The sequence below is a fragment of the Vipera ursinii genome, assembly GCF_947247035.1.
Source record: "Vipera ursinii genome assembly, chromosome: 2".
Classification (NCBI taxonomy): Eukaryota; Metazoa; Chordata; class Lepidosauria; order Squamata; family Viperidae; genus Vipera; species Vipera ursinii.
The window spans coordinates 91,435,144-91,444,225 of record NC_139513.1 but is presented as its reverse complement, the minus strand read 5'-3'; the positions used below and the strand labels follow the sequence as shown (position 1 = coordinate 91,444,225).

Sequence of the window (9,082 nt, the reverse complement as noted above, 5' to 3'; positions counted from 1 at the left end):
CACTCCTGCCCGGGCCCCCATAGGCACCCTTGATGTGAACGATGTAGAGCTGGCCACACCCACCCAGCAGGCCATACACACTTTAGCCACACCCACCCAGTAAGCCATGCCCACCCAGGCCACACCCACCCAGCCCCCTGAGGGCAACCGCAATACTGATGCGGCCCTCAATGAAATTGAGTTTGACACCCCTGATCTATAAGATGCACCCTTGTATAAGACACCCCCCAATTACTGGTACTTCTCGGTACCATCACACAAGGGATGCGACTTCCTCCAATCAGATGGCGCTCTGCGGTCTTAGTCCTGCCCACCCCCTCGGCCATCAATCACTGTAGTGAGGCGGCTTCCCGGGGGCTCTTGCGGCTTCAGCCCAAGCTGTGCCGGTGAAAAACGGGTCATAGAAAGCAGCTTCAGTGGGACTGGCGGCATCCTTGGGGCAGCGCGATCCTTCAGCACTAGGCGGCATCTCGGGCTGGTTTTCTCTCCATCCAGGCAGCATCTTGGGCCAGCGATATCCTCCTGCACCAGGCGGCATAGCAGCGGCATGTAAAGAACCCACACAGGCATGCCCTGGGCTGCGGAGGTTACCATTATTTTTACGTGTATAAGATGGTGCACTTGTATAATTTATTTATTTTATTTTTATTTATTAAATTTTTATACCGCCCTTCTCCCGAAGGACTCAGGCTGGTGTACAGGGCAATAAATATAAAATACAAAGTACAAAAGTTAAAAAACATTAAATAATTATGCCCGATATAATACAATAGTTAAAAACCATGTTAAAACCCAAACCCCAAACCCATCAGACTAGGCCGGCTTGTTCAAATAAATAGGTTTTTAGATCCCGTCGGAAGGAGTGAAGGTCAGGAGCCATCCGGAGCTCAACCGGTAAGAGGTTCCACAGGTCTGGCACGCCCACAGAGAACGCCCTTCCCCTGGGGGCCACCAGACGACATTCTCTGATCGGAGGCACCCTGAGGAGGCCCGCTCTGTGGGAGCGCACTGGACGGAGGGAGGGTGAAGCCGGCAGCAGGTGTTGCCGTAGGTAATCCGGGCCCATGCCATGTAGGGCTTTATAGGTCATCACAAGTATAAGATGCACCTGATTTTTTAACAGGGTGTTTGCAGGAAAATATAGCATCTTATACACGGAAAAATACGGTATGTAAAGATTGCAGTATTGCTGCAGATACTTGATGAACATGCAATACTGCGCTTTTAAAATAATTGAAGCTTTTATCAAAGACAGGCCTTTAAACTTTACTAGATACTAACATTTGTTTAACTCACCAGCCTTAAACCTGAAATCTTTTCTGGAAATCCTTGCTATTCTTCAGGTATTAAATATTTTGTTGAAAGATCCAGTAACTAACCTGACAAGTACACATAGAGAAATATGATTCAGAAACAGGAGTATGTTAGCCTCATGCCATTAGCCATGGACCTATTTTAGTGTTGGGCTTCATCTTGCATCAGTCCTAGCCAGTGTAGCCATGACTTGCTGGACATTAAGGGGAATTGTAATCCAATACATCTGGAGGGCATCATTTTAGGAAAGACAGATACAGCTGCAGTCATGCATGCGCTGGAAAAATGACCCACATTCGGTATGTCAGGATGTGGTGTAGTCAGAAATCTCTATCATTTCTAACTTTCTATAAGGGGAGTGCCTCAAGGCAGTCGACAACATTTCTCATGTGTGGGAACCACACACAATGTTGTCCTGACAAAATGAAAGCATGGTCTAAAATACACAAACATGACCGAAGGAAGGAAAACCATGGAATTAAGGATTATATACAACAAAAAGAGAATCTGTTAGTGTTTATAAATCATCAGGCTCTTCCGGTCTCATCTTATAAATTGTGGGAGTCCACATTGGTATATCCTCTTAAACCACTGAAGTGCTATTTTGTTCCCAAATCCACTAATAAAAGTGTAATGGATGGGAATAGAGACACTTTGTGGAGCTGGTTTAAAAAAAGCTGCCTGTCTCTTTCTCTCTGTCAGTCGCTGCCTCTTCCTTTCCTAAAATGGGAAACCAATTCAGAAGGTCAAAGCACTGCACACAGCACATAAATAGCACACTGGCTGCGCAAGCTTGGTGGATAAGCTCACTGTTTTCCAGCCCAGGCCCAACAACAAAGATTTCACGCTAGAAAAGACACACAAAAAGGAAAATTCACAGAGCAGGGAATACAGCATTAATGGTATAACGTTAGTAATATTCTTTGTCCATTTATTATATTGTATGAAAGCATATATTTGTTTTAAATACATAAATGAAAAGGGCATGAAATGTGAGGAAAATTCAAACAAAGTCTTTTCCTCAGCTTATCATGTTACCATAACTTGTGGGGGGGGGAAATCTTTCACATCCTAGAAGCCCCAGATTTCAACTCTGCAGACTCCAGCTTCTATCCCCAGAGCCAACATAGCCAGTGCTAAGTGATGATGGGTATTGTAATCCAAAATCTGGAAAGCGCTAGATTGCTCTGTGCTGCCCTTCCACAAAATCTCATAACCATTTTCCATACATGTTTGAAATGAAAACAAGAACATTTTAAAGCCAAAACTGTGGTTTGGTAATATGGCCAGACCTCGCAATATCATATTGCCACTCTGTGGAAATTTCTTTACATTTTTAAGTGCAGATGATAAAGTCTGACAGGAATTTAGCTTCATCTTCACTTGCATTTCTGATCTCTTTTTTTTTTAAAAAAAAGCATTTTAAACTTTCAAACACAAACATTTAGAAATTTACAGTTTAGCCCAATAATGTTTTCTGATTAATGTAATTAATTAATTTATTAATGTAATAAATAAGTTTGACATTTAAATGGATTTGTCTTGTCATAATCTGGACCATTAGTAGATAATGCCAATGAATACCAAGCAACTAATCGTAATAATTGGCAGCACTTCTCTGTGGCCTTTCCTAGTCCAGATACCCTTCTTTTATTATTGTACTATTTATAATGCATTTAATAATATTCGTGTGATTGCAGCAGTAGATAATGTTGTGTCAAGGTGAGATTCACTCTCCATTTTAAAATCTGGGACTAGTTACCTCAAATTAGAAATAAAACAATTCTACATGGCAACCCAAAAACTTTTAGGTTACAATTCTCCTTGTTCTAGAAATACAAAGTTACCAAAGGAAGAGCACAATTAACTATCCATAAGATCATTCTTCTTCTTCTTCCACAATATAGCCACAGAACAATTCCATTCCACATAAGTTGCAACCAGTCCTGAAACATGTGGTCACCATAACATCTCCATGATTATGTGATCACAATTTGAATGCTTGGCAATCCGTGCACATTTACAATGGTTGCAGTGTCCCACAGATATCTGGCTACCCTTTGCTGGCTTCTGACAGCAGGAACTTGTAAATTGTGGTCACTTGACTTTGTGCTTAAGGACTGTGGGTGATTCACTTAATCACTGTTGCCTGAATCGACACTGAAAGTTGGGTGCTGTCATGTGATGTTTCATTTTATTACCGTGTTACTTAGTGACAGAATTGCCAATCCCAATTAGCGTTGGTAAGTGAGGACTACCTGTATACTTACTGTAAACTTGCAACAATTATGTAAAATATAAGTTTTTTTAAAAAAAAATCCTTAGAAACAAATACAATAGTAAGGAAAGGGATTTTTTTTAAAAAATAAAATAAAATAAAAGTTTTTGTAGTTGCTGTGCAAACCAGTACATGCATTTAAGGCTTTAAATTTGTATATATAAATCTAATTGTCTGTGTATCTATGTCTGTCTGTGTGCATGCACATTCATTTATCTCTCTTAATCCCTCTCTCTGAGGTTACTCACCCACAGGAAGGAACTGTCAGTCACTTTGCCAGAGAAGGAAAATAGGACGTGCACCACAACAGGGTGATTATCCTATGGGAGGATATAATGGCCTGCAATCCAGATTGAACACCTTGCAAGCTGTTGGCAATCCTGTCAATAAGAAAGCTGGTTTAGAATCAAGTCATAAGACCATTTTAACAGGTAAGTATAGATGTACCCTAAGACAGGTATTGTACATATCATTTTACTTGATGCTTTCTATGCTTTTGTTAAAAAAATAGATCTAACTTTGAATTCAGTTCAACTTGGAACAAATTAACTATGTTCTCATGATACATTTACTATGGCAGTTCCAAACTGCAAACCCACAACTTCCATAGGCAGGCTGTTCCACTGTTGTACAGATCTTATCTCCCGCATACTTTTTCCTGAAATGAATCCCAGGTAGCTACAATTTGTGACCATGATTTCTGGTCCTCGTTTCTGTGGCAATAGAAAATTAGGCACCTTTGTATGTACCTGAACACTGGAATAATATTTCACCTCAGTCTTCTATTTTCCTGATTATATTTCCTTTCTTCAGCCTGACCTTATAGGGCACCACCTCAAGCCACTGCATCTTTAACCACTTTTCTCTAGATATGTTCTGAGCTGGTAATATCTTTCTGGTATTATAGTACAAGAATTGTATGATTTCACTCGTGTATAGGAGAAGGGAAGAAAGACGTCATACTTCTTTGGTGCAGAACTTCTTCTAATGCAACACAGAACTACACCAGCCCTTCTAGGAACTCACTCATACTAGTGGTCATGTACAACTTGTTCAGAATAACCACACCAAATGCTTGTCTGATGCAGTGTTTCCAAACCAGGAATCTCCCATCTTGTATGGATGCTATACATTTTTTTCTTACTAAATATAATACCTTATATTTATCCTAGTTGAAGGACATCCATTTGCTCTCAGCTCAGTCTATCAAGCTATCTAGAATAGATGGCAATCTCATTCTGTCACTCTGGTTGTAAACCAGACCTTTCAGTTTTGTGTCCCAATTTTGTCAAGCACCATATCAACTCCATTATATATAGGTCATGAATAAAAATGTTAAATAATGCAGGTCCTAAGACAGACCCCACCTAGTGCTTTTCAGCTATAGCCATCAGTGCTGAATCTGTGAGCGTGGTTAGGTAGCCAGTTGTGGACCCATCCCTTTGTAGCAGACATGTCAAACACAAGGCCCGGGGCCCGGATCTGGCCCGTGAAGTGGTTTCATGTGGCCCCCGAAGCCATCCTGGAAACAGTGAGGGAATGGCCCCCACTGCCTTGGCCCTGGCCCAGAGACCCTCCTTCTGCCAGAGACCCTCAGATCTGTCCCACTCCTGCCCAGGCTTCCATAGGCACCCTTCATGCAAACATTGTAGAGCTGGCCATGCCCACCCAGTAGGCCATATGCACTCTAGCCACGCCCACCCAGTAGGCCACGCCCACCCTGGCCATACCCACCCAGCCCCTTGAGGGCAACCGCAATGCTGATGCGGCCCTCAGTGAAATTGAGTTTGACACCCCTGCTTTGTAGTATCATCCAAACCACACTTCAATAGCCTGTCAATAAGAATGTCATCTGAAATCCTCTCAAAAGCTTTTGTATTTTTTTTATACTATATCTGCAGCATTCCTCTTATCTATTACAGTAATTACCTGTCAAAGAAGGAAATAGGATTTGTCACACATTTAGGCTCTTAGTAATCATGCCATTAGACCTGGCTTCCAGTGGAGTGATAGTCTGGATTCCCAGGAGGGAGGGGCTGCATTACAGAGAGCAAAGAGGACTAAACACTATGGAAAATTTAGTCAGGAGAAAGGAAGTTAAAAAAGTTCTTTCCTACCAGTTCCCAGAATATATCTATAGCGATGCAAATAGTTGCTTTAGTTTGACAAGATATCTGTCTATAGGTGAGGAACAATAAGGGAAACTGCTCAGAAGTAACTCCAAGTCTTTCTTAGGTCTTGGGATCTGGACTTGCAACAATTGGGTAGAGTAGCTGAAATCTCTCACAACGCTTCATGGTTATCTGAAGCTTCAGTTGTCTACTTTACTCTTCACTTGTCTCATGTAGTATGTTAATTTGTAGCCAATTCCTGCAGGTTATTCCATTGGTTGACTTGCCTGTTTATCATAAGCCAAATATTTTCACCGTTCGTGTTATTTCAAGTCTGGTGGACCTCTCTTTAGGTATGTTCAATCTTGATATGAAATTTATTTATTTATTTATTTATTAATTTAATTTATATACCGCCCTTCTCCCAGGGGACTCAGGGCGGTATTATATGCTAGGTCACTTTTTCACCTGAGTTCTGTTTTCCTTCTCCTTTATTATGTCTTTGTGGGTTTTTTTGACTCTATAAGTTGCTTTGGAACAACTGGTGGATTACATGTTTAAATAAATATATTTAGTAAAAAACGAATTCATACCTAGAAATAGTCTTGTTTTTCCTCTTAAGTGCAATTGTGTAATTATGACCTGGGAGGCTGGAGTTTGATAGATATCTGTATTATTTCAGAGGCAACACCCAATTAAGATTTCATTCAACCTATGCACGCATGCCTCAACTGTTCCATGCTTTCCAATTCATTCTATATTCCCATATTTTAAATAGAAAAAAAAGTCACGTCAAACTATGTGCATGTACTTTAACTCACTTAAATCATAGCAAAACCAAATTTGCTTTTGCCTGTAGCTACCAAATGTTCAGTGAAGTTGAAACCATGCTTTCTCCCTCTCCGAGCTTTATCAACATTGTTCTCTGAATAGTACATGGATCGCAGGAACATGGTTCTGGTCATTAGGAATAATTTCTTTTTGTACCCATGAAATCTGCCTAGGGGGAAGGTGACAGCTCCCTTTTGTTTTTGTTGTTATTAAAGAAGAAGGAGTTGTAAATCTTGCAGATAGACTACAAATCATGCCTGGAAGATTGACTGGTAAATCCCGATTTACATTTTCATTTGACTCTTTGGCAGGCGTTACACCAGTTAAACTGGTATAACATCCATGCTTATAGTCCCTCTTTACTTCCTGTCACATATTTTAACTGACACCAATACATAGAACTGCCTTTTCTAACTTTGTGTCCTCCAGATGTGTTGAAGTGCAAATCGAGCATATCTCAATGTCCTAGTGGGGAGCAGACATCTGGGGAAAAGTGCTGCTGAAAGATGCATTCACCCTGGCATGTAGCAGAAGGAGACATCCGTAGACTTTGAAACCTTTAATAAAGCAAGTGAAAATATAAGGAGGAATGGCCTTGTAGCGCACCAAAAGCCTGAGGGATCACTTGAGCTCCAGGGAGAGAGACATACTGTTCCAAAAAAGAGCACAGCAACAGAAGGTCCTTGTTAAATACATTTCCTAAAGGTAAGAACCTGGAAGAAGTCCCCCCACACACACTTTTAAATCTCATTGGAGGGGTAGAGGGCAAAGGAAAAGACAGTCGCCAAAATACCCACATCAGAAACCTTAAAAGATTTTAAATATGACATTATATTATAGGAATTATATTCATAAGTGTTCACTAATGCAGCTATCTAATGCAGCTATCAGCGTAATAACTTGAACTAGGGCCTTCTCGATTGATTGCAGCTTCTGAATGCTCATCAAGGGCAGCCCCATGTTTAGGCCATTACAAGAGACCAATTGAAAGTTGACCATCCCAGGTGACTATGAGTCACTGAAAGTGACTATGCGTATGGTTGTAAATCTGGAAAAGTATAATTGGTTTATATGCTGCAACCAGACAAAGACGACCTAGCCACAGCTGCCATCTGCTCCTCAAGCAGGAGCTGTAAGTGTAGAACAAGGCTGTGGTACACAAATCATAAAAGAGCCAAGGTTCCACACCCCTGATCTAGAAGGATTGGCAGATTTTGGATCAGTAACATGTACACCCTTATCTGATGTCAGAAATCTTCAGAATAGGTTCAGGTCAGAAATTCTATCCCTGCAAAAACTTCCATGTCCAAATGTGGGTTGTCAAAGAGTGATTTTTATATCCAGTTGTTATCATCTTCTCGTCCTGAAGGCCGAAACATCCAAGCATGTATGTTTAGTAGAGTAATATTACAAACTCGAGAGCCCCTCACTTTGAAGTTAGTTTTAAAAGTCTTTAACAAGGGACGAAAAGTATTTCTGTCACTCATGTCATTCTAAGCTAATGTATTAATAGCATCTCTGTGATGTCTCACACTTCACTCCAGCAAATACACTCTGCATTTTGTTTTACAGTGGGAATATGGAACCAGGGCGCCTCTGTATAAAACCAGCCTCAGCAAGCAGAGCTTCTGAGCCAGATTAACTAAAGTTGGAAACCAAAACACCTGAAGGATCCCCATGTCTGATCATGAATTAATTAGAAGAACTGATGCCCGTTAGTTGAGTCAGTTCTGCTTTACTATAGGCCTTTCTGGGCAAGTAGATGGTATGTTCCAAATGCATTTACACCTGGATCTAGTATGTTATAATCTTGCAGAAATTACGGTACATCTCCCATTGCTATGTTAGCTATGCTGAGTTGGATGTAATGAGAACTTAAGTCCAACAATACCTATTTTGGCCCAATTATTGCTGTATTGCCCATTACCAGTGATAACATGGGCCTATCCAGCTATAGTAATTTCACTGTTTTGGATGCAAATTTGCTAACTGTTCTGAAATAACAGGAACGCTTGCCAAGGAAAGAGGAAGTTGGATTTTCATCTTAAGCACTTAGATGCAGTTTGAGCGCTAGCAAAATATATATTCGCCACAGCAATTATGCTTGCTATAAAATAAAGATGGGCATGTTTCCAGCCATAACTGCATTTTCTCTTATAATTGAATTATCATCTGCAAAAACTCAGGGACAAAACCTCAATATCTATTTTAAAGGAAATTTTAAAAAAATTGATCATGGGAGCACTGAACATGTGGTTCCAGATTTTAATACTTAATGTTTAATTTATTTACTCTTTTCTCATCCATATGCAAAGTAGACAATCTGTCTTTATTAAGGAGATGTTTTCTTAATGTCTGCCCCAGTATAATGCATTACTAATCAGGAGGGCAGCCAGGAGATTCAAGGTGGAGATGCTCTGACAAACATGAAACTGGAATGCAGCTGAGCCCAGACTGAGCACTGAAGACAATTTCAGTCCATAAAGAATCACATCCCTCCAGATACATGAACTGAGGGGAAATTTTTTAAAAAAAAAATTAAGAAGAG

At 40.5% G+C, this 9,082-nt stretch overlaps 1 long non-coding RNA gene across 1 annotated transcript; it reads left to right on the top strand.

Moving 5' to 3' along the window:
- Positions 1 to 3,911: 3,911 nt before the first annotated feature.
- LOC310633660 lies at positions 3,912 to 8,663 on the top strand. The gene is made up of 3 exons (XR_014491073.1): positions 3,912 to 4,023; positions 6,964 to 7,239; positions 8,107 to 8,663. It is a non-coding gene; the product is annotated as an uncharacterized lncRNA (long non-coding RNA).
- Positions 8,664 to 9,082: the final 419 nt, after the last annotated feature.